Here is a 23451-nt window from a genome sequence, read left to right as displayed (position 1 = left end):
AAGTAAAAATACATGACAACTTATACATGAAGACCTGCAGTTACAAAGTTGTTATCATATTAAACATGACCTGTAGGAAACAGTAATTTTCCATTATGTGTGAGTTCAATCCTACCAAAATACTTTACTGTTTTTGTAGGAAATAATAGTCATATCCTGGATTCAGCCCAGTGTATTGTTTGTTTCTGTTTCCACTTTTTTTCACTCTGTAGCCACACTGGCATTTGAGCTTCCTGTCACATGCTGCTGTTGTATACGGGCCTGCTTTCTCTGTATTCTGTTTCACTTTAGCGTTTGCTTCCAATTTCATGACTTCAATATTTCTTCTTTCCTCTTCTTCTTCTTCAGGAGCCCAGCAGTTTTCTAATTTTTCTCTTCTCCCTCATATAGTATATGTCTCATTGGATAGGCCTGATTCAGAGTGTCACACTGAAGGTGTGTTGGCATGCACCAGCCTGTCAGTTTGTGCTGCACTGGGAGGTGTGTATGTGCAGATGTAAAGTTTGTGTGGCTACATGTCTGCCTTCTTATATATCCTTAGTGCAAGTGTGTAAAAGCACACAAACCTGTTTATGTGAGATGTGGTGGCTGATCTGTAAAAAGGGGGGAAGGCAGTCTTGTCTTGTGGGTGACAGGTCTCAACCAGTCTGTGTGTAGGTGTTTGTCTGTGTGTGTGTGTGTGTGTGTGTGTGTGTGTGTGTGTGTGTGTGTGTGTGTGCGCGTGTGTGTATGTGTGTTAGAGTGTGAGTGGAGGCCTGTGTCGATGGCTGGAGGTTCAGCAACAGGTATCAGCCTGTGAGGGAGTCTGTGGGAGCGAATGTCAGGAACAGACTGACTCGTATTGTTTGTCTCAGACTGAGTTTGGATTATTGAGCTTGGGGTGTACATGTGTATGTATATACATATTTATATTTGTGTATCAGTTTCAGCATGTACAGTACAGTCAGTCACTTAAGGGTCAAACATGAGTCAAAGAGTGACATAACTTTCATTAAATCCCCAGTTCCTTTCCAGGCTTCACCCATAATCCTTTGCATTCTCAGAGGGATGGTATTACACTCTCCATGCGCGTGAATGTGTGTGGCTGGATGTATTTGAATCTGCGGTTAAAGAGCTGTGGCTGTGCCAAGCCCTCAGACGAATGCTAACTTTAGCATAATGTGTACATGTGCTGCTCATATATACAACCACAAATACACAGGCGGGGGCTTTTTCCTTTGTTCTAGCCAAAGCAAAGCAGAGCTAAGGGATGAGCGGAGGAGATATATATATGTTTTATGACAGGAATGCCTAAATTGCAGTAAGGCTGTCTCTGCATCAGACGAGGTCATACACTTTGTTTACATAGGTGTCTAAGATCTTTTTGTGGCCTCCCATTTCCCCCTTTACAGTCTTACATAATCAGCCAACTAGGTCAGACCTTCTGAACCAGTGCAGACCAAAAAAGTATTTTCAGGAAACCCTGACAAGGTTGCAAAGAGGGACAACAGGGACCTGCACAAGTGACAGTGACTAATGACAAGAATCTTTGCTCTACCTACTTACTGTGTTGACTCTTCCGCTCCTTTTGGTGTGTCTGTCAGTACAATGTGATCTCTGTCTGACTGCGCCTCCGCACCTGGTATGCTCATTGTAGGATTCTCACATAATGCTATTATGTAGGTCACAATCTTGTGGCCGACAAAAATTTGAGACCTGATGAGAAAGCACTTAAGAACCTCTGCTGCGGGTTACTGACCTTGAAATATTCACTTGTGCATGCATAGCCGGGTGAGCTTTAATGTGTAAATGTTTGACATTTTGAGCAGGTACCTGAGCTGGTGTTCACATGCACAGTTCAGCATCTTACCAAGAGATACTGGGTCAATCTTAATGTCTTGTTCTGTGCATGTGTTTATTTTTTTTGCGTGATTGTCTGTCCACGCGTCCTTTCTCAGACCCGTGCGCGCTCACATAGAGCATGTGCTTGGTTCTAATTGTCTGTACTGTCTGCCCACATTAGCAGCCTGTTTGTTCCACAGGCCTGATGTTTGTCCTGGGCCCCCATAAGACCAAGCCTAGCCCAAGATGGGGGGAAAGGATATGGGAGGGGACGACAAGGGGGGGTGGACCATGTTGGTGAAAGTGTGTTCGTATGTGTGTGTGTGTGTGTATGGCGGGGGTCTTGCCATGGTGCCTGGCCCCTAATGGGATCAGAGGGGAGCAGCGGCGTAAGGGGGATAAGGTCAAGCTGATGTGCTGCCAACTTTGGTTAACCACAAGTGGACCCAACTCCGGCAGGACAGGTGCTCTCTCACGCCATCGCTCCCACTCTCCTGTTACCCCACTTTTCTCTTTCCACCCACCCCCCTCCATCTCCAACTCATTTTCCTCTCATTTTATTGTCCTTTTCTCCTTCTGCTTCCCCCTGCCAAACACCCCTCCTGTCTCCATGATGGAGCAACAATGCCGACTGGAGCAGCAATTCTCCAAGGTTAATTTCACTTACAAATCAAACTGAAAACACATACTGTAAACATGCTGTCATTTTCTTAGAGTCTGGATGTTTGCAGTTTTTTCCACCCCTGATCAGATCTTTGACATTTTACATCAGCACCTACATTCTGATTCAAAGTTGGTTTCCAGAAACCAATGGGTGAAGTTTGAAAAACAAAAAAAATTGTCTGTAATTCAGTCTCCTCATTTTCATTGCTAAACTGCATCCATTCTTATCTCTCCAACAGCTCGAACAAATCATCCATTGTATTGTCTCGTCTCATCTTGACAATTGTAATGCTCAGTATTTTTGTTCGAGCCAAGAAGCTGTCACACGTTTACAATTAGTTTCAAATTCTCCACAGTGTTCCCATATCACCCCTGTGTTAGTGGGACAGAGAGGCAAAGCAATTGTACATTTTATGACTAAAGCATGAAAGTTTCAGCATATAAGCTACATACCCAAAGGTTTTATTTCAGATTTGGAGGCAATTTGTATCTGACCTCTAGTGACCTTGAAAGGTCATTGATCTCAGCATTGCATTTTTCCAGTTTCTGTCCCATCCTCCAATAATACATCTTTGCCAGGATATCACTTTTATCAAATAAAGATGCTTATTTGCTGCTGTGGCCATGTGACATAATTTTGCTTATCGCACCAAATTTGCAGATGGACTGCAGACCACATCATTTCCAGGTGTTAAGGTAGCTATAGCTTGTTAAAAACACTGCCAACTTCTGCTGTATGTTCTTGGGAATTACATGACTAGCTAGCACATTAGCTAACATTATAATCAGAGCTAGCATGCTAGTTTGGTCTGGATCACACTCGTTACTCCAGGGGGCTCTGCCCTGTCCCAGAGGGCAAATCGGAAGTCATAAAATGTACAATTCCTTCCATGTACATGCTCATCTGCTGCACTATTTAAGACATTACACAGTTTACCCTCACCATATACTGTGTATACTGTATATGTACCTTGTAGCCCTAGTTCAGACATCTGAATAAAGTTTACTTATTATCTTTCTAAGTGTTTCATAAGATTACATAGATGCAATATGGGGCCTCCTCATGTGATATGTACATAGCAACCTCAAAATGCCACCTCTGTCTACGCCAGCCCACTAAAACATTTGCAGACATTAGTGCAGCACTTACTTAAGACTACCCTCATGACCTTTAATCCACAAAGAAATCTTATCTGATCTGCAGAGTGAGCCATTCAGCTCTCAATGGAGAGAAGTACCCAGGGTGTATCAGAGCTGTCAGACAGTTTAAACTGCAGGTACATGCATGAATACGGAAGAGTACATGGGAACAGAAGGCTGTCAATCATCAGTGCACTGAATGGCTTTTTGGCTTTAGCCTTCTTTTTCAAAAACCGACTTAGACTTTCCCATGTCAGACAGCAGAGTGTTATGGAGTGATTGTGTAAGATTCCTGACGTGCATCTCTCTCTTTGCGTGTATGTTTGTTTCCTGGAGTCTGTTAGGGTGCTTGCCAGTGCACGTATACAGCATTTGTCTGACTCTATGTGAGAAGATGCCTGCAGATACTTGCAGCACTTGGGTGTGTTGGCGCACACCATCGCAAACATCTTGCACATCTTAATCCACGCTCAGGCACCATAGATTACTACAAGAGCAACAGCTCAACACAACATGTTCAGTGCAGCGTTTACTGTTGCATCAGCACGAGGAGAAGAAGTAAAAGAGAGGGAGGGATGGAGTGTGTTTGTATGCTGGAGAGGAAGCCACCGTGGTCAGATAAACAGCTTTTATCTGTGAGTGCGAGCGTATTGCAGGGCTGGCTGAGAGACCGCAGTGTACGTAAGAGAGCAGACAGGTACACAAGCTGAGTGTGCTGATGTAAGGGAGATGAGAGGTTTACGATTAGCACACCGGCAGGCTCATACACACAGGCACATGCAATCAGACCCACAACACACACACTCTTCACAGACTCACAAAAATATGCATGAAAGCACAATTAAACACCTTCCGAAACTTTCCCTTCTCTTGTCTGTCACTCTAATGAGATAAGACAATACGCCTCTACAAGACATTCTTATTTATTACAAATTTTTGTGCTTCTATTGAAGATTGCAAGTGTATGTGTATGGTTTTATTTCTGTCTGTCACCACTTCTTGTTTGTGTGTCTGTTTTTGCATGCATCTTTGCTAACATTACATACTTAGTACATTATGTTTTCTGCCACTTTGCATGAACTGACTGCACAGTGTGAGTCTGTGTTGTCTGCTGACTACTGTACGTCATTATTTGTATTTTGATCACCATGATGGTGCACTTATGTCACTGCGGTGTTGTATTGATGTTGTTGTTGTCACTTCAGTCAAATACTGTCCAGTCTTTTTCCTTAAAGTTCCCATATTTTACACTTCTCCTGTGTTTCATATGAAGTGTTGATCCATGCAGATGATATATTTCTGGTTTTGAGAACCAAAAACCATCTCAGTGTAGTTTTACAATCTCCTCTCTCAGGCTTCTCTCTGAAGCTCTAGCAACAACAGGTTGGTGAGCCAATCAGAGGAGAGGAGGCTCTGAGCCTCTCTTTTGATTGGCTGACTGTTGCTTGAGTGTTTAAAGAAAAATATATCAGATTTCAGGTAAACACTCAGAGAAACCAAATCGTGCAAGGTCGGATGTTGGGTCCAGTTGAGAGAAGTGACTGTATAGTTGTGACATCACAAAGTTACTGAAGTCCTGACGGCTGGTTTTAAGGCTCAGTTTCTAAAAAGGCTGTGTTCATTTCTCTGCGGACTGAGCACTTTGATACTTTCACAGTGTTAATATAAAACCTAAAGCCGTTTTATAATCAAACAACACACTGACATCTACCTTTATACAATATGGGACCTTTAGAGCCTTTTCAATAAAGCAATCAATGTGTATGTATATGTGAAAGATGACTTATTGTCTGACTCTGTAGTTCCCTATAGGAGTACTACTCAACCTTCTATAATGGCTTCTGGCACTGGGGGAGCTACAGTATGGTAGGTCTGAGAAAATGACCATCATGACATCATCAAGGTTGGCCTTGAGAATTCAAATTTAAACAGAACAAAACAGAAACTTGGGGGAAGGAATGTACAAGATGTGTGGATTTGCTTGGCGGTGAGCATCTCATGGAACATAACATAATGAATGTTGCAAATGTAGGAGTCAGTGTATATAGAGCTCACTTGTTATGCAGTGCTCTTTATTAAAGCTTTGAATTGTTTTTGTGTGTGGATGTAATGTGTCTCAACTTTGCCTTTTCCTGCACAGACTGAGGAAGTTTTCACTGAAAATGTCCAGCACCAGGCTATATGGAAATATGGAGACTATTTTAGCTGGTGCATGTCAATAGAGGCAGTGTGTATGTGAATCCTACCCACGTCACAGCTTCGTGCTTCAGAGCATCTCATGTCTCATCTGTACAGTCCATGAATGAGTCATCCCATCTTGACTCAGGCTGGGTACAGAGTGTCCTCATTCACAACAATGTCTTACTTACCCTTCAAACCAGAGGCTGCGATGCACCAGAAGCACACGGGGAGTGTCCAATAGCATGTCTTAATAGATCACCGCTGTGTTTTCCCAAGGGGCTAAGGGCAACTTGATGGGTGTTCGAGGTGGGGAAACACGTATGTGTTTCTCATTCATCTGTCTGGGTTATGTTTGTCTACACTTAGCCTGCAGACTGGCTGATTGACAGCATGCACCCACACACTGGACATACACACATACACAGTCATGTTGTGTATATATGATGTGTGAATTCCACATACACACCCAGAGAAACATCACGTACACCGAAAGCAACATTAACACACCTTGGAAACGATACACACACACACACACACACACACACACACACACAACGACCCAACATGATCTCTATATACACAAGCACGTTTAATGTGATCTCTCTGCCCCACATTTGCCAGTGCAGGTACAGGAAAAGGGCCTGCATTTGTAGTACTTTGCCAACAGTGTGGTTTTGTATGTGGTGTAACATCAGCACAATCTCTGCTCACATGTGTGCGCGTTTGTGTCTTTGCATGTGTTTGGGTGTTCGCTCTGTTCTTTCTCATATCTGCTGTCAGGCAAACAGTATGTGTGCAGCAGGGTACACTGCAGCCGGGTGTTTGTGAATGCTTTGTTAAGAGCGTGCTTCCTCTGCTCCACCACATCACTGAGAACCCAGCGTTTATGTGTGTGCGTGTGTGTGTGTGTGTGTGTGTGTGTGCATGCGTGTGCGTGTGTGTGATGTGGTTTCAACCATGCAGCATCATAGAGGTTTCCAGTCAATCTGCTCAGCAACCAGACTCACCAACAGATAGAGGAACTTAGTGTTCTGATGTTATCGTAACCCATCTTCATCTCTTTCTATTTCCCTTTCTTGCCGTCTCTCATTCCTCTTAAAGAAAAGAAAAAATCACTATAATATTTGTTGAAGTTTCCAAAAGAACAAACAGACTTAGGGGAACATGTGATTAGAGAGGACTTAATGTACTTCATGGTATTTGTCATGTGTTTTGGAATCTGTATAATATTCCTATGTGGGAGGTTTTCGGTGTGCCGAATAAGCAGCATCATATTTCAAGTTCTTCTATAATTTCCTATAATATTCACACAATATTCTTATTGGAAATAGGAGTTTTGATAGATTTCTAATATAACACAGGACTATTTTAGCTCATTATTGTTTGGATGCACAGATTGTCTCTCTTTCTCTCTTTCTGCCTCTCAGTTTCTTTTTTCTGTTTCTTTTCCTCTCATCCTCGTCTCTCGTTCTGCCACTATCTCTCTTGTGCACAGAGCAGAGCATGCTGCATTGCCGCCACCGCTGCTGCGATGCGCGGAGATCTTTTGAAGAGGTTTCCTCCAGTGATGCACAGATGAACACCACAGGTGATTTGCACGAGCTGTGGGGTAACAATGACTGGAGAGCACATGATTTACAGGCCTTTGTTCCTTTTTTTTTCCCTTTAAGCATAAAGTTCACAGTTGGTACCCATTTTTCACATAAACGCCCCTTGTTGCAGTAAACGGAGGTGATGACTTGTGAGAAAACCACTATTTTGAATATCTCCTACACGGTGCAGACATCCTGGACAGACTCCCTCGCTTACAGTAATTCATTAGTTGGAGCAGCCGGTTGACTCAGTCATTAATGGGAAGTCATCAGTTTTATCATATCGGTATGTCTTGAACTGCACGTGCACTATGAGCTCAACTAATTGTTTCCAGAGGAACTCCACTAAACTCTTTTTCACAGTAAACACACTTCTCTGCTGGAAAACCTCTTTTCAAACAACTTAAGCCTTAGTTGTGTTGTTGTTGATACAGACTCGTATGACATGGTTTATTATGTGGAATGTTCTAAGAGAGAGTCTGTAGATGGCAAAATACGCTTGTTTGATGGAGTCAAAACAAAAAAAAAAAACTCACTGTTGTCAAGGTTGTCAAGGTCTTCGACGGTTACAAAGGCTATGTCCTCCGAATGATGCGTACGATGAATTTCTTTACAGCAGACAACAACAGATGCAACTGATAATGTTAACGGAGGCTGAATTGCTATCATTTGTTGCATTTTCAGGGTGTAGGCTACTTGTTGACATGTTTAACTATTATTTCCTGTAACAGACAACCAGTAGTTTAGTGTAGTGAGGAGTAAAATGATTTCTGACATCACAAATTAATCATCGTATTACAATCATTACCCACAGGTATAGTGTCACATTAGAAAGAATAGTAAACGGTGGAGTAGATGTTTTGGATATTTGTATCTTTTATGTTCCATTGTAGGAACTTTTGAGGTCATAAATTTAGAGCTCAGACGTCCCACTCACAGAGAAGTTGAACACTCAGTTACAACATGAACAGACTGTAAATATTGTAAACTATAGTAAATGAGTGATTTTTGGGCACAACCAAAGTGTCTGGCAATGAAGAATGGTTTTGTACATGGAACAGTGGCATATCTATAGTGTCTGTTTCTGCTATTACAAGTCAACATGTGCTTTGATAGGGGTCTATAAAGTAATAAGCCATGGGCACGTTATATTGCTATATATGGCTTAGCTGGAACGCTATCAGAGCAGCTACTGTAACCAAACCCTGTCAAATACATAAAAATATGTAACGTAACTTTACACCAATTTCTAGCTAATGGTTAGTTATTGTTAAACTTTTCTTTTTTTTTTACAGTAGGGAAATTTAGCAGTCAATTTTGGTTTGTTTTCCAGAAAGAAAGACCCAGCACTGCACCCAGTGTGTTTGATTTTTACATCCCCACCGCCACCACCAGTCCCACAATGGACCCCTGAGCAGATCGGGAGCCCTTTATGAACTTGGCAATCTTCTTTTTTTTATTTTTTTTTTACGGTCTCCTAAATGAATAGGATAGGTAGGAAAAAAGAGCTAAGGAGGGAGGGGAGAAAAGAAAAAGTGACACAACAAAAGAGGCGAGCAGGGGGTCCCGAGATAGAGGCTGGAGGAGGAGGAGGAGAGGGGTCTCCTCTCTTTCCCTCCTTCATAGAGGTTGTTTCCCCTCCCTCTACCTTTGATGTGCAGCGGTAGACCAAGATTCTGTCAAGTGCACTGGTGGGGAAGAGTGTGAGTGTGTGTGTGTGTGTGTGTGTGTGTGTGTGTGTGTGTGTGTGTGTGTGTGTGTGTGTGTGTGGATGGGGTAGGGGTTGGGTGGGGGGTGTGAAAAAGCAAACTTGATGGGCTTCGGAAGTGCGGATAAAAAGAGGCACAGCTGGACTGATGGGAATGATGAGAGCCTCCTCCTCTCCCCCGCAACATACACACACCATAAATACACACACACATGCAGGTGCACACACATACACACATAGTGAAAGTTTCCTGTCTCACCCACACACACTGCAGAAAGGCACACATACTTGCACACGGACACACTCCTCCAGATTCCCCCCTCTGTCTCTTTCTCTGTCTCACACACACACACACACATACACACACACACACACACACACACACACACACACACACACACACAGTTCCCTGGTGTTGTTGTCAGTCACAGTGGGCTTGTAAAAAGCCCCTCTGTACGGCCTCCACCCCTCATTCTCCACTAATGGTCAGGTGCTTCTGTTCTTACCCACAGAAATCAATCAGCAGTCTGCTAGTTGTCTGGTTGCCTGAATTGTGTGTGTGTGTGTGTGTGTGTGTGTGTGTGTGTGTGTGTGTGTGTGTGTGTGTGTGTCTGTTTCTCCCTTTGACTATATAACTGTAGGTGAGTTATTGTGAAGCCACGAACTCCTAGAAAAGAAAGTGATGTCTGATGCCGCGCAGTTAGAAATGACTCACTGTTGTTTAAACAGTTTCTCACTCGGCTCATTATTCCTCCAGTCGCAATCTCACAGGATTACATGTGAGTCATGATCTTCAACCCACAGATTGATTTGCTTTCAGCCAAATCTTTAATTTGCTGATTTCTTCTTAGAAGAGCTGCATTATAACCAATGAAAAACAAACCAAAAGCTTTTCATTTTTGCTGTTTTTCAAAGAAAGTAAAAAACCTTTTAAAGACGCAGAGACGAGCAGATTACTGAGAAACACCTTTGGTCACATGTTCGTCCTCATGCAGAGATAAAACACTGGTACAAGGAACTAGACTTCAGCATTTCAGAGTATTAAAGTCAATCAATAATTACATTTTTTTGCTAGCGAGACAGTAGGGGAGCGCAGGTACAAATGAAACACTTAACAACATAAGAGATAATATTACAGACAGCTCACATGTGTGTTCTATCAGTACCAGGTGTTCTCTAGTACAGATGTGGAATAATTTTGGTGTAATTTGACATGAATGGAAGTTGTGTGTTGTTTCTTTTGTCCCAACAGATGAAACACAACAGTATAGACTTGAACTGTTCATGTTACTAATTGTCCGACATTGTCCTTCTTAATATGCAATATGTGTCCCGGCTCTCCCACATAATACAGACTTGGTCTTTGTTCTGACTGGTGTATTTATTTAGTCAAAACTGTCAATACCAAAAACAAGACATTTAGATTTTATTGATTTTTCTGCTGTCTTTACGGCCCCCACATTACCGTCTCCAATCTGGAAAACTGCCGTCCCAACATCTGCATGGGCATCCACTTGAAATAGTTTGTTGTATTACTTCAGTTCTAACCAACACACACACTCTTAACCAGTTGTAGGGCCAGATGTTGTTAGCTATTGGTTCTTTTCGCGAGTCCGTACGTTTGTGGATCATAGAATAATGTACAGTGCGCTGAGGTTTAAACATCACAACTATAACAACTGGATCCATGAGAGAGAGATGATGATACCAGCTAGCACCACTCCTTTCTGTTCTGCAGGGTGAACACAGCACTAGCTGCTTCTGACTTTAAAATCAGGCGTGATTTGATGGGATGTTCTGACTTATCTTATGACTACTTAAGTTGAAAACAGATGGCACAATCCCTCCCTACAGATTATTTTGACTTGTCTGAAGTAAACTAACATTTCAGGACTCCATTTTGGATTAAATGACTTGGTCAGATGGATGTTTTTGGCCTGGTGTCCGGCCTGGCACATGGGCACTGCCAGGTGCCCACTGTTCGGGGCCAGACAGCACTCTTAAGTCCTGCCACCTTTCATTCACTTTAATAGGTGGCAGTGTGAATGCCCGATGGCACTAGCACCAGCCTATGGTGGGCAGCAGGCCTGGAAGAACAGAACCTCTTATAAAACCAAGAGAAAAGATAGAGAGAGAGAGAGAGAGAGAGAGGGAGTTATAAAATGAAAGGCTGACACCGTAAAGCACTGCTTCAACAAGGACACAGGGGGAAGGCAGAGAATCACCAAAACAACTATCCCACCCTCACACACACACACACACACACACACACACTCATCAGCTTGCCAGCCCCCGACATTTACATTAGAAGAGGAAGGACACAGTGGGCCTGTGGAGGAATAGAGGGATGGGGAGGAGAGGTCGGACACGCTATTGGAGGTTGTAAACACTGTAAGACAGTATCTCCATGGAAGCCCGCGCACTGCTCAGAGGCATCTCACCCAGACCCCCCCCCCCCCCCCCCCCCATCCAGCTGCCAGCCCCCCTCTACAGCCTTTCCAAAGCCAAGTACCCCTGACCACCGGGCCCCAAATCGGCCTCCTCGCCTCGCCTGCCAGCCTGGCTGTCCAGCACAGCAGATGTGCACAGAGGAGTGGCCTTGGATGACTGGATCCCCTGGGCTTTACAGAGGGAGAGGGAGGAGGGAAGATGATGAGGGTGGCCTTGACAGAGGGCTTGTGTGATCAAGGCCCTTATATTTACTGTAGGTGCCCGAGTGTGGGTTCATACATGTACAAGTGTTTTCATGTGGCCTTAGTTCTTCATGTCGTTCTGCTGGATTACATTTATGCTTTCTCTCGTAGCACATTGCTCCCATGTTATCGACAGTAAACGCTACATGCTCCTTTTCCATCAGTTATATGAGGGTTTGTTTAATTTTGATCTCTTTAAAGCTGCTATAATCATTTTTAACAAATGACTATGCGTAATGTGAAGGGGGATTGCATCACCCCACTCTGCAGTCCCCTTCACCTCTATGTAGCTTTTTATTATCTTTGAACTGATTGTTTTGGTTTCTAGGGTCCATTCCTTCACCGTTATCATCAGCCTGGTTTTCAGACACAAGCCGGGTTTCCTTTGCAGTTTTGCGCAAAATAAAAGCAATTTCTTTTTTGAAAAGTCGACCAAACACAATACAGGTCTGTGTTTCCAAATAATAAAGCCGGGTGTTCTCGCGATATCATTCCAATTCAACATGACGATGGATTTCCAGCGGTCTGCCTCTCGGTTGGAACTTTCCATTTCAATTTTTGCGAAATAGTGCTTGTGAAACACACACTGAAAAAAACCATCCCATGCAAGTGTATAAATTCTCTTGTGACATTTGAGAGTTTATTTGAAATTCCAGTGCTCGTTTTTTAAGTTCACAATTTGTCTACTGTATCAACTTTATAAGGTCACAGTATGTCAATTTTGTGTCTATGACTTGTTGTGCTGCCACCAATTAGCTAATAAATTCATTAATACTGCTCAAAACTAGTTAAATTTGTCCCAAGAGTAAAAGCAAGATAGACTTTTTGATTTATTCTTTGATTTAGGTTCACTTATATATATTATGTGTATTGTCTTGTTCTTAAAAATTGTGTAGTGCTCTCTGTGTGTAGCTATGTGTGTGTGTGTATGCGTGTGTGTGTGTATGCGTGTGTGTGTGTATGTGTGTGTGCGTGTGTGTGTGTATGTATGTGTGTGTGACTGTGTGTGCGTGTGTGTGCGTGTGTGCGTGTGTGTGTGTGTGTGTGTGACTGTGTGATGAGAGGCCATACAGCAAGCTTTACAGCCCTTGAACCGCACCCGCTCCTCTGTAAAGGAAGGATGTGAGGATGGAGAGGAGGAAAACAGGTGGGTTTAAATGGTATTCTGGCTTGAATGAGCCTCCTTTGAGCCCTTTGGTCCCATTATACAGCAGCTATTATGTGACTCTCACTCAGCCAAGTCGCTACATGGAAGTTGCTTCAGAGAACAGACAGGAAGACGGCAAACTGACAGAAGGACGTTTATTGACAGGATGGCGGACAAGCAGACATGTTCTTTTGCACTCAAATGTCCTCAGTACGTTTTCAAAGTTTTAAATCAAAGTTATGAGTTTTAGATGAAAGGTTTGTAATGTGGTAACCATAACAGCCCGTGCAGTTAGGATTGCCCCCCCATCTTGTATCTTATCTGTGTTTATCTCATGGGGTGGAAAGGGACCTTGGATGGGGTTGCTGGTAGATGGATGGCTGCCCTGTAAAATAGATTCCCATTCAGCAGCTCTGTATAAAGGCCTTTTATTGGGAACTCTCTTCGTTAGCCCTCTCACCTCCTGTATTCGCCACTTCACTCCCGGAGAGAGAGTGGGAAGCAGTTGAAAGATACACATGAGGAGGGAGCAGTAGAGAAGTAAAAGGGTAGTCTAGGAAAAAGCAGGCCTTCAGGGCTTTTTTTTTTTTTTTTGGACAAAAGAAAGAGTTAGAGAGCAAGGGAGGGAGACTGAATGCTCAGAGAGAGAGGGGAGAGTACAAGAGAAAGCCGAGAAAAAGGGAGATAGGGTTTACAGAGCTAGAGCGGGCAGCGGCTGCCAGGCGCTGAGGAATTCATGGTCGATTTGTCCTCGTTCGTGGCCGGTTTGCAATAAAAAGGAGCTGAAGGGGAGAAGGGGCTGGACCGGGCTGGGGGCAAGCAACAGATTGCAGATGCCTCTATTGGAGAGGACTCCTTGTGAAAAAGTAGGTCCCCCTCTCTGAGTCCAGAGCCACCCTTTAGAGAAAAGAGCCCTTCTCTACTGTAAAGGAGCGCTCGGGACATTGTGGGGCTTGTCAATGGCTCTCGGCTGGGGCACCGAGAGAATACAAGGAGGCCCAGTGTTCAGCGCCGCAGCTCCTTCTATAGAGGCCAGAACCGTAATGGGGGCCCCGGGGGCTCTACAGGGAGTTTAGAGGGCCCAGTTTCAATGGAGACCAAGTCTTTTTAACTGGTACATTGTGCGACTCTCTCTCGCTCTGTCCTAGAGATGGCAGAGGGGGAAATTCCTATGCAGATCAAACAGAATGTCTTCATTTCCAAATGAACGTGGGACGGATGAAATTTGGAGGGACACAGTTTGAGACATTGAAGGGGTATTGTTAGTGTAGGGAGGCAGGGGGTTAGGTAGGTGTGTGTATGAGTGTATGCACGACTGCATTTCTGCATGTGTGTGTGTGTGTGTGTGTGTGTGTGTGTGTGTGTGTGTGTGTGTGTGTGTGTCAAGTGTTGTTACCGCAGATGGTGGCCAGCAACCGCTCCATCTCAGGTGAGATTAGAGACAATCACGGCCTGTTAAAGTACCTGTCAATCAACACAGTGGACCGCTGCACCCAGGGCAACCTCCAGCTGTTATCCAGTGTGTGTGTATCCAGTGTGTGACTGTGTTAGGTAAGGTCAGTCATGAGTTGTTACGACGCTGTTTTCCCATGAAATCATTATTGAAAAAAAAAGCATATTTAACCTGTGTATAATGTTTAAACAGAGTATAATCACTTATGGCATCGAGACACTCACAAACACAGAGGGCTGGCGGTTCAGTCCCTCAGGACTTGGTTACCCGCATCTTTGAAAAGACAAACTTTACACAGTCACCATGACCGCTGCACAATGCTGTAGAAAATGTAGCTGATAAACAAAGTGTCGTCCAATGAGGCGGCCGTAGGATTTCCCCCAACCTCACCCAGCGGTCTGAACACACAGTGGGAGCTCTGGCCTTTTTATATCTTTGTTTGTCTAACTCCTCTATCTGTGTCTGCCCGCCGCGCTCTTGAAAAAGTGGCATATGAAATGTTAAAGGATCGTTTGGTGTATTCCGAGTTGGCTCTTTCTTCTGCCGTTTTGACCAAAGTAAATATTTTTCTCACAAAAGAATCAGGACTTAGCGGGGTTCAACAAATATACTGTACGTACAGCCAGGCACATGACCGCGCAACACCCACCCCTTTCATACAACAGGACATTTGAAGCAATTTCTTTTTTTTTTTAAATGACGGTAATGCAACTGACCACAGCCCACATTTGATCCACATAGCCACCATTACACAATCATGCTGTAGTTTGTACTAGCCCGGCCACATCTGAAGGCCAAAGTGTTTCTAAATGTGAAGAGCCTTCCAGCAGAGCAAGGGGAGAGGTGAGGCGCTCTGATCATTTAAACATGAGGATAACAGCCTATGACTTTTGGACAATCTTTAGCTTAAGGCATTTATGGTGTTGCTCTTCTTACACAGATGAAAAGTGACAGATGTAGGTGGTCTGTTTCAGAAAATTACACAAATTCAGTCAGACGCATACCCCCGAATCTCAACTTCAGACGGGGGGGGGGGTTTCATACACTGTAAGACCATCGATCTGGTGGCCATTCACTTCAAATTGCTGCAGTGTTCACAATACCTGTGGCTGTTTTACATTAAATGTGTTTAATGTGTTTAAGAGATATCTATCTTTTAAAGGTATGGTTGTTGATGGACAGCATGTGTTATTTATTATAAGTTATTGTGCGCCTCTTTAACGTACGTTCCTGGCTGCAGTTGAAAAGGTGATGCAAAATGAAGCACTTCCATATGAAATCAGTGAGTGACCAAAACCGACAGGGGTCAGTCCACACCTGGAAAGTTGAATCATCATCATCATCCTCATCATCATTCTTCTCCAGATTGGTAACCTCACAGTGTAATCTCCCTCTGGCTGTTCTCAATTTCCAGCACCCACAGAATCAGTGCCTTTGCCTCCCTGGATAAGAGAGCTGTGCATGCACGACTATAATCAGTGCACTAGGTCAGAATTCAACCAGGACTGTGCAAACTATGATGTGTGATTGTGATTGACAGCTGGCGTGATAACTCCATATTCTGTATTCATTTTCTTTCCAAACAAGTTATAATCTGTCTGAACATCTCACTGATCTTTTTTTGCCAGTCTGACGTTTTCATTGTCACGTTTCCAGATCTCAGTTGCTGAGTAAAATGTTATCATATCCGCTTCAGACAACAGCCGTCCGTGCTATTGAAGCTATTGTAAAACGTTAACGCCACTTTAAACTGAGGACAAATGCTAAAACTGTAGTAAAAACAATCATCATCCATGAAGTCCTGAACAGGAACCAGGTCTTCCTGCAGAATTCCCTCATCCCTCCAGCTGTCTGTAATGTGTGCATGTGTCGGTGTGTGTCCTCTATCTATGCATGCGACAGAGATACAGGGAGATGAGAGAGCGCGACACCTCTGACTGCCGGGTTCCTCCAATTGTTAGGCAGGAAGCCCGCTCCAAGTCGAGATAAAAAGAAAACGAGAGGGAAACTACCAAAGAAAGAAAGAGAGGGAGGGAGGGCAGGGAGTACAGAGAGATGCTCACTCACTCCGGGGAGAAAGTAGTGCAAAGGTGAGGGTCGTGGAACAACAGAGAGCCCATGAACAACAACAAGAAAAACAGCAGCATGGTGAGTCAGGCCTGTGGTTTAGAGCCTTCACTCAGCTGGTTCACAGTGTGTGAGGAGACTCCGCAATGACGCACAATCTTATGACATCTATTCAGTGCAGAGTTCACACAAACATTTGCCACAAACGTACATAAAAAAAAAATGTAAATCAGTTTGATAGTAACCTGACAGGTAAGCAATTTTTACAATGCCTGTGTTTAAAGATACCTTTTTTTCTTTTTTAGTGTGTGTGTGTATGTGTGTGTGTGTGTGTGTGTGTGTGTGTGTGTGTGCGGGTGTGTGTGTGGTCCTGTATCTCCACTAAATGTCCTCATAAGTAAGTAGAAATTGATCAGATCTCTCATTGATTTACTTCTGAGTTTTTAAGTTAAACTTACAATTAAAATGAGGAAAACACGTGGGGTAAGGATTTAAGGTGCAGTCAGAGAACGCAGCTTTTCACATTTACAGTTCCAGAATATGTAATAGCGTTTGTTTTGAAATTAATCTTAAAGGGAGTTTTTAACCATTACGTCAGGTCTTACCAAACCAAAAGAAACAACATGAGAGTCGAAACCGAGAACAGTAATGAGCATTTACCTCCTGTCCCCAAAAACGTATTGATTCTACATACCTGTAGTATACATGTGTATGTTGTATTAGTAGCCACCCACACACAGTGGAATCTCCCATGTAATCTTTATTAACAATGACATTTTAATTACCGAGGGCTTTCTCTTAAAACCTGTGTGGGTGCATGACTCAAATCTACCTTGAACTTCTGGTCCAAGATAAGCGATAAATAAATGTGCGAATGTTGATCCTCTTTTACCTCTGTTTTACTCTTAATTAGAAGCAGTGGACCCTGGGAGAATTTTAGTTTTGAACAATGATTTCAGCTTTCATCGACTTCGACTTTCAGCTCTCACACAGTGATGTAAATGTCAAATGAAATTTTAGGGGAAATACCAAATCAAACTGTCAAATTCGAAAGAATAGTTTTGGGGAACAGGGCTATTTGCCTTTGTGCCGAGAACTACAGTAGGTGAGAAGCAAGGAGACAGTTGGCTTAGCATAAAGACTGTAAACAGCCTGGCTCTGTCCAAAGGTAACAAAATCCCCTTACCAGCACCTCAAACACATAAAATGTAAAAATGACAATTTGTGGTTTTACAGGGGGTCATGTGCCAGACTGCCAGGCTTCCATTTTATGCTAAGCTAACAGACTGTGGGCTGTAGCTGCATAATGAATAGACAGATATGACAGTAGTATCAGTCTTTTCATGCAACTCTTGGCAGGAAAATGAATGTGTATTTCCCAAAATATCAAACTGATATTCTTAACTTGCAGGGAGTTGCTAGTTGCTGTGGAAAAGTGTTAAACAGGAAGCTGATTTAGCTGTAATGTTGTTAGCAGCTGATACACCGTTCCTGGAGCTGTTTCCTCTCATTCTCTGCTTTACATTGACAAACAAGCATAAGATCCCACACACACACACACACACACCGTATATTTACTAACACACACATAAGCATATACATAACATAATCACATGCTACAGAACTGAATACACCACAAACAAACAAACACACACACACACACACACCATGTAAACGCGTTCGGTCTTAGGTGCTTATGTACCTCTCTCTCTCTAGTTGACATTCTGTCTGCGCTGCCTGAGGTACCAGCTTGGTGGAGTCAGCACCAGCAGAATAATGAAGCTATTGTCAATGAAGCTGCAAATCAGAGATAAATACTAACAGACAACCTGTGGTTTGCTAACTCCGTGGCATAGTGCGGTGAAGCCTCACTCATCTGGCTTCCTGGGCAGGGTTAGACTGAGAGCACAAATAAATACTCTATGACTCACGCTTTATGTTTATATGTCTGTTTGTTATGTTGTTAGGGTTGGACCAGTATAATTTTCTATTGTTGACATTGGTTCTGAAACTGATCTTCAATAAAAACTAATCTCCATGTCTGTCATTAGCATCCACTTCATGTTATTATATATTCAGTGTTATTCTTTTTCATTTATGTAACTAAATGTAATATTAGTAATTTTTGTAATTTAAAGTGATTGGGCTTTAAACAAGTACCATATACCTCATATTGATTGTTATTGTAATTGCTAGCTTGCAAGCCTCATGATGTGTTATGTAAGCGGCCCTCAGAATAAGGATACGATTGATTGATTGTTAAATATTTCAATATTTTTGGATTGTTTTTGTATAGAGTATATATAGAAAATAATATTTAATATATAATATATAATAATGTAATGTAAAGATATGGAATTTTGGTACAAAAACCATCAGTAAGTGGCAGCTCTTATGCCCAAACTTCTGGTGTCTTCTGTCAAAATATCAGATAGTGCCTCACTCATCAAATAAACTATTCAACTATATACTGTAGTTGTTATTATTTCATTTTCTTATGAAAATACAAAACCAATAATGAATTTAATCTTACTTACAAGTATTGTGTGTGCGCATCCAAAGCCTGATATATCTTATTCCTCGGTGCCATAAAGCTCCATTGTGTGACTCCATTGTCCAAAACACATCACTGAGCAACACCGTTGCTGTCAGAAATATTACAGTTCCAAATGTGTATCAATCTGCTGCTGAAAAAATCCACTAGTTACTTCTATTTGAGTAACATTTTCTAAAAACTACAGTGCGCAGCTGTTTTGGGAAATGACTTTTATCAAAATTGGACAATATATCAATGACCAGTGATGGGGAGTCATGTAATGTTTCCAGAGCTCATTTTTCTACAGCAGGATTGCATTGTCTTTTAGTTTGTTTGGAGAAAACATGAGCTCAGAAATGAGCTATATTACTCCAGATGTGAAATAGCTTCAACGTGTGAAGTTATAAGTGTATTAGTGTGGTGTGTTGTTGATAGCTTAACTTAAGTACATCCAGTGACGAGTTGCTTATAACTTCATTGGCTAAAGTTTGAAAATAGCTTTCACAACACTGTGAGTGACCCATTTTTAAAGATTTACATCTTCAGTAGGAATGAATGGATTTAATATCGAAAAGTGTTGAAAGATGGACGGCCACAAGATCTTTTTTTGTGATCTGTTAACAGCAAGAAAAATAGCCCTATAGAATATCACCGTCCTTAACTTTATATGTGGCTTAACCAACACTTTCTAGGAGACTAGCAGAGACCTGGCCATAGATCACAAATAAAAGCAACACAATAGCAAGTCACAAGGCACTTCTGCGCAAACTGAATTTGCCACTTATCTGACATGAGTCATGGGGCAAACAAAAGACGTGGCAGAACAATGGAAAGTCTATCTGTGGCCTTTAGCCAGATTTCACATGAGACTTGGAGCGCTGCAGTCACCTGTTTCCATTTATTATCTATGTATCGCCCTGATCCTCAAACATGACAGGAGCAGATTCCTCTGTGTGGGCATGTATGAGTGTGTACACAGTATCTGCGAGTCTTTGTTTGTGTATTAGAGGGGGCGGGGTTGACGGGCTGACAGCTACCTGCAGAGAAGTGTCTCAGTATGTGGGTCGTGTCCATCAGCCTCTAATCCTCTGTGATGCCGACCTGTTTGGACAGCCAGCAGGTTCTCACCAACACAGTTACGTAAGAGCTGAATGGAGGCCAAGCAAAAACAAACACTAAGAGAGACAGACGGTTAGAGAGAGAAAGATAGATAGAGAGAGATTGGTTTGCACTTGTCATAGTTAATTTACCTGAGCTCTACAATTAGACAAGAATTTCTTGGCACCTCGGAGTTTTGTTAAGTGAGTGTGTGTGTTGAGAAAAATGGATTGTGCATGAGTGTGTGTTTGTGTGCGGTAATGAGCAGGTGTTTGACTAAAAAGTTTGACTAAACAAAGTTGGGCAGCTGGAGATTCCCCCATGCTGCTCCAAGACTAACATTAGACACATACCGCAGGTTAATCGGATGCCACATCTCAGTAAGCGGATGGAAAATAACCAGTGCAACACCTACTGACTGCGTTTAACCATTTCTGTGCCATCTAAAGCTGCAGACTGAAACTGACTAGAGATTATCATCTGTTCTGATAGTTATCTTCAGAATATACCACATCTTGTCCATCGTGTCCAGCTGAAACAGAATTACAACTGATGTTTTTGTGCGGTCACCATACGTCTTTATGTGTGTTTAATGTGACCAAAATGTTGCCTTAAATCAGCTCACCCTAAATACTCTCCAAAGACAAACAATGTGGTACTGACATCCCGGAATCACTCGCAATTAGGTTCATATTGGATGATTTAATAACACACAATTTATCCAGTGCCAACGAACGATCAATGCCAGTGCAGGAAGTAGGCCTGCTCTGCCCCACAGAAAGACAGAAGGGTGTGGAGATAAAGTGATTGATGGGCATTCAGCACAACAGATTTTAGTGTCATCTGTTTTCTTTTGTTTTAAGATTTAGCCATACTGTACTGTGCATATCTGAAAAATTATAATTTAAGCGTCTACAGTCATTGGTGTACTTTTTAATTAGTAACTGGCAGCTTTTTTACCAAAAACCACTGGTGAACCACTGGTAATGCTTTTGAAAAATTCAGATTAGATATTGCCCATTAGATTACAAAATTAAGTCTACAGCCAATGACAATGTTTTGATGGAGTTTAGCAGGTAAATAATTAACTATTTTCGCTGTTTTGCTCTGGCGTGTTTAGCATGATACCCATACAGCAACATAAATCTGGCTCATATTTGCCACATGCTTGTTTTCTTCTGGCCCAGTATAGGTCCAGTTCCACAACCCGGATCTCACCCACATACATCATGATTGCCAGATGCCACTTCCACATCTGGACCAATTCTGATGCACACACAGAAATATCTGCTGGCTGTCAGTAAATACCGGAGGATAGCAGCCAGAGTCTGCCCAGATGTAGAAGTATATGGGCCAGACTCAGGCTGAGGACCAAGGCAGATGTTGGGCCAGAAGTTTCATTTTGCTCTCTGGGTAAATGTTGCTCATTAGCTGATGGAGAGTCATCTATGGAGCCACACTGCTAGCTGGGCTAAAAATGCTAGCACTGAACATTAAAAAACCTGAAGGTCAATAGAATCAAGTATTGGTTTGCTGTGCAGTTAACTCAGCTGCATCCCTCCATCATAATATCATAATGTATACACTAAACATCAGCCCAACCCAAGATCACTATATAAGCCCAGTTCTACTTGAAAAAGGTTTAGTATGTTGCACCATGGACACCTGAGAAGGCCACTGGGTGCTGCAGGGTTCAAGTATCTGACATTTTTACTCAACGTCTACCACAGATGTCTTCTTTTTCAGGTTATCAGTCACTTTTCTTGTGGATTGTCAATGTCAGATGTGAAAACAACAGCAGTGTTTTCACAAGGGTTAAAACAATATTCCTGGTCCTCAAATTGTTCTAAGTTTGGTGATAAGAGTGTTGAGGGAGTGAACTGACAGAGACGTGTTCTCTTAGAGAGTGATCCTTTTCTGGGAAGTAAGATGGGTGTAAATATGATTTACTATGAGACTTGTCAATGTGTCAATAATTTTCCTCAACGCCCTTAAAAACCCGATCTGTACGTTTGGCTTTTACAGTGGCCGGCGTGAGGTTACATAGTGTATTTCAAGTGCATTTGTATGAATGACCTCTACCACCCTCAGAGCCAAACAGGAATATGAATATGGTTTTTGTGCAGTAAAGATACAGCACCTAATAACAAACAAAAGTAAACCCGACATCTACCACTCCCAGACTCAGACACACTCTCACACCTGGAAATGACATCACTGTGTACAGAGGCCTGATAAGGTCATTAGTCAACAAAAGCAATGACCTGTTGCATAAGAAAGCCTGGCAGGGCTGAGTGATTGACTGAGACAACACACACACACACACACACACACACATACATAGACACACAGAAAGTGGGCCACAAGTAGTTAATGATTACGGGTGTAATGTGATAGGCTTTGCTATAGCACCTGTCATATCAAACACAGGTTGGCTCCAACCTGTTTCTTACAAACGGTCATTGTTTTCACTGGCATGCAACACTGGCCACAAACAAAGCCAGTGTGTGTGTGTGTGTGTGTGTGTGTGTGTGTGTGTGTGTGTGTGTGTGTGTGTGTGTGTTCATGCCAGTTTGCCAGAATATATTTTGAGAGGGTTTAAGAGTAGCTGTGTTTGAAAGGAGGCATTGTGTTTATGTGAGTGGCAGAGAGAGAGACGGGTAAACAGACAGATTGGTTTTAAAATGTTGGGACGAACTTCCACATCCACCACCGGAGCAACAGTTTTCTAAACTGTAAAAGACTCCTTGAATTAGTAACTGCCAATTATCAGATTGTGTCTAATTTAGTGAAGTTGCCTTTTCAAACTTAAAGCAGGTAAATTAGACGCGTTGCATTTTATGTAATTATCCTATAAACAGACTTTCACAGGCATTCACCATTGCTGCAGAAAAATACTTACCTTGACCACAGCCTAATAAGCTGGACTCAGCTAGAACAAACTCATGTCAAAGTTCACCCACAAATACATTTCTATCCTATGTCTTAAATTTTTCCTCAACTATATCTTTCCCATGACTCCCCTTATGTGTGAAGTTTGGATGTGACACTGTACAAAGGATGCATGACTTGATTTGACAGGCAATTACAAACAGAGCAGTTTCCCTGTCTTTGGCCACTGTAGACATACGAAGTCACTAGTTTAGAGGGCCTGAAGCATCATCAGATATCTATAGTTTTTGCAAATCAGATGCTAAAAGCAGACAATGTTTTTAAAAAATTGCTTTAACAGAAAATTTATCAAAATAGTTTCAGATTTTTCGTTATGTGAATAATTGATTAATCGCTTTAGACTTAAAAGAAAATAACACTGGTTTATTTTCAGATTTCTGGTCAACAGTTAAATGGGTTA

This window comes from Seriola aureovittata, chromosome 14 (genome assembly GCF_021018895.1).
Source record: "Seriola aureovittata isolate HTS-2021-v1 ecotype China chromosome 14, ASM2101889v1, whole genome shotgun sequence".
Lineage (NCBI taxonomy): Eukaryota > Metazoa > Chordata > Actinopteri > Carangiformes > Carangidae > Seriola > Seriola aureovittata.
The sequence above is the reverse complement of the archived record's forward strand: the minus strand, read 5'-3'. Positions refer to the sequence as shown.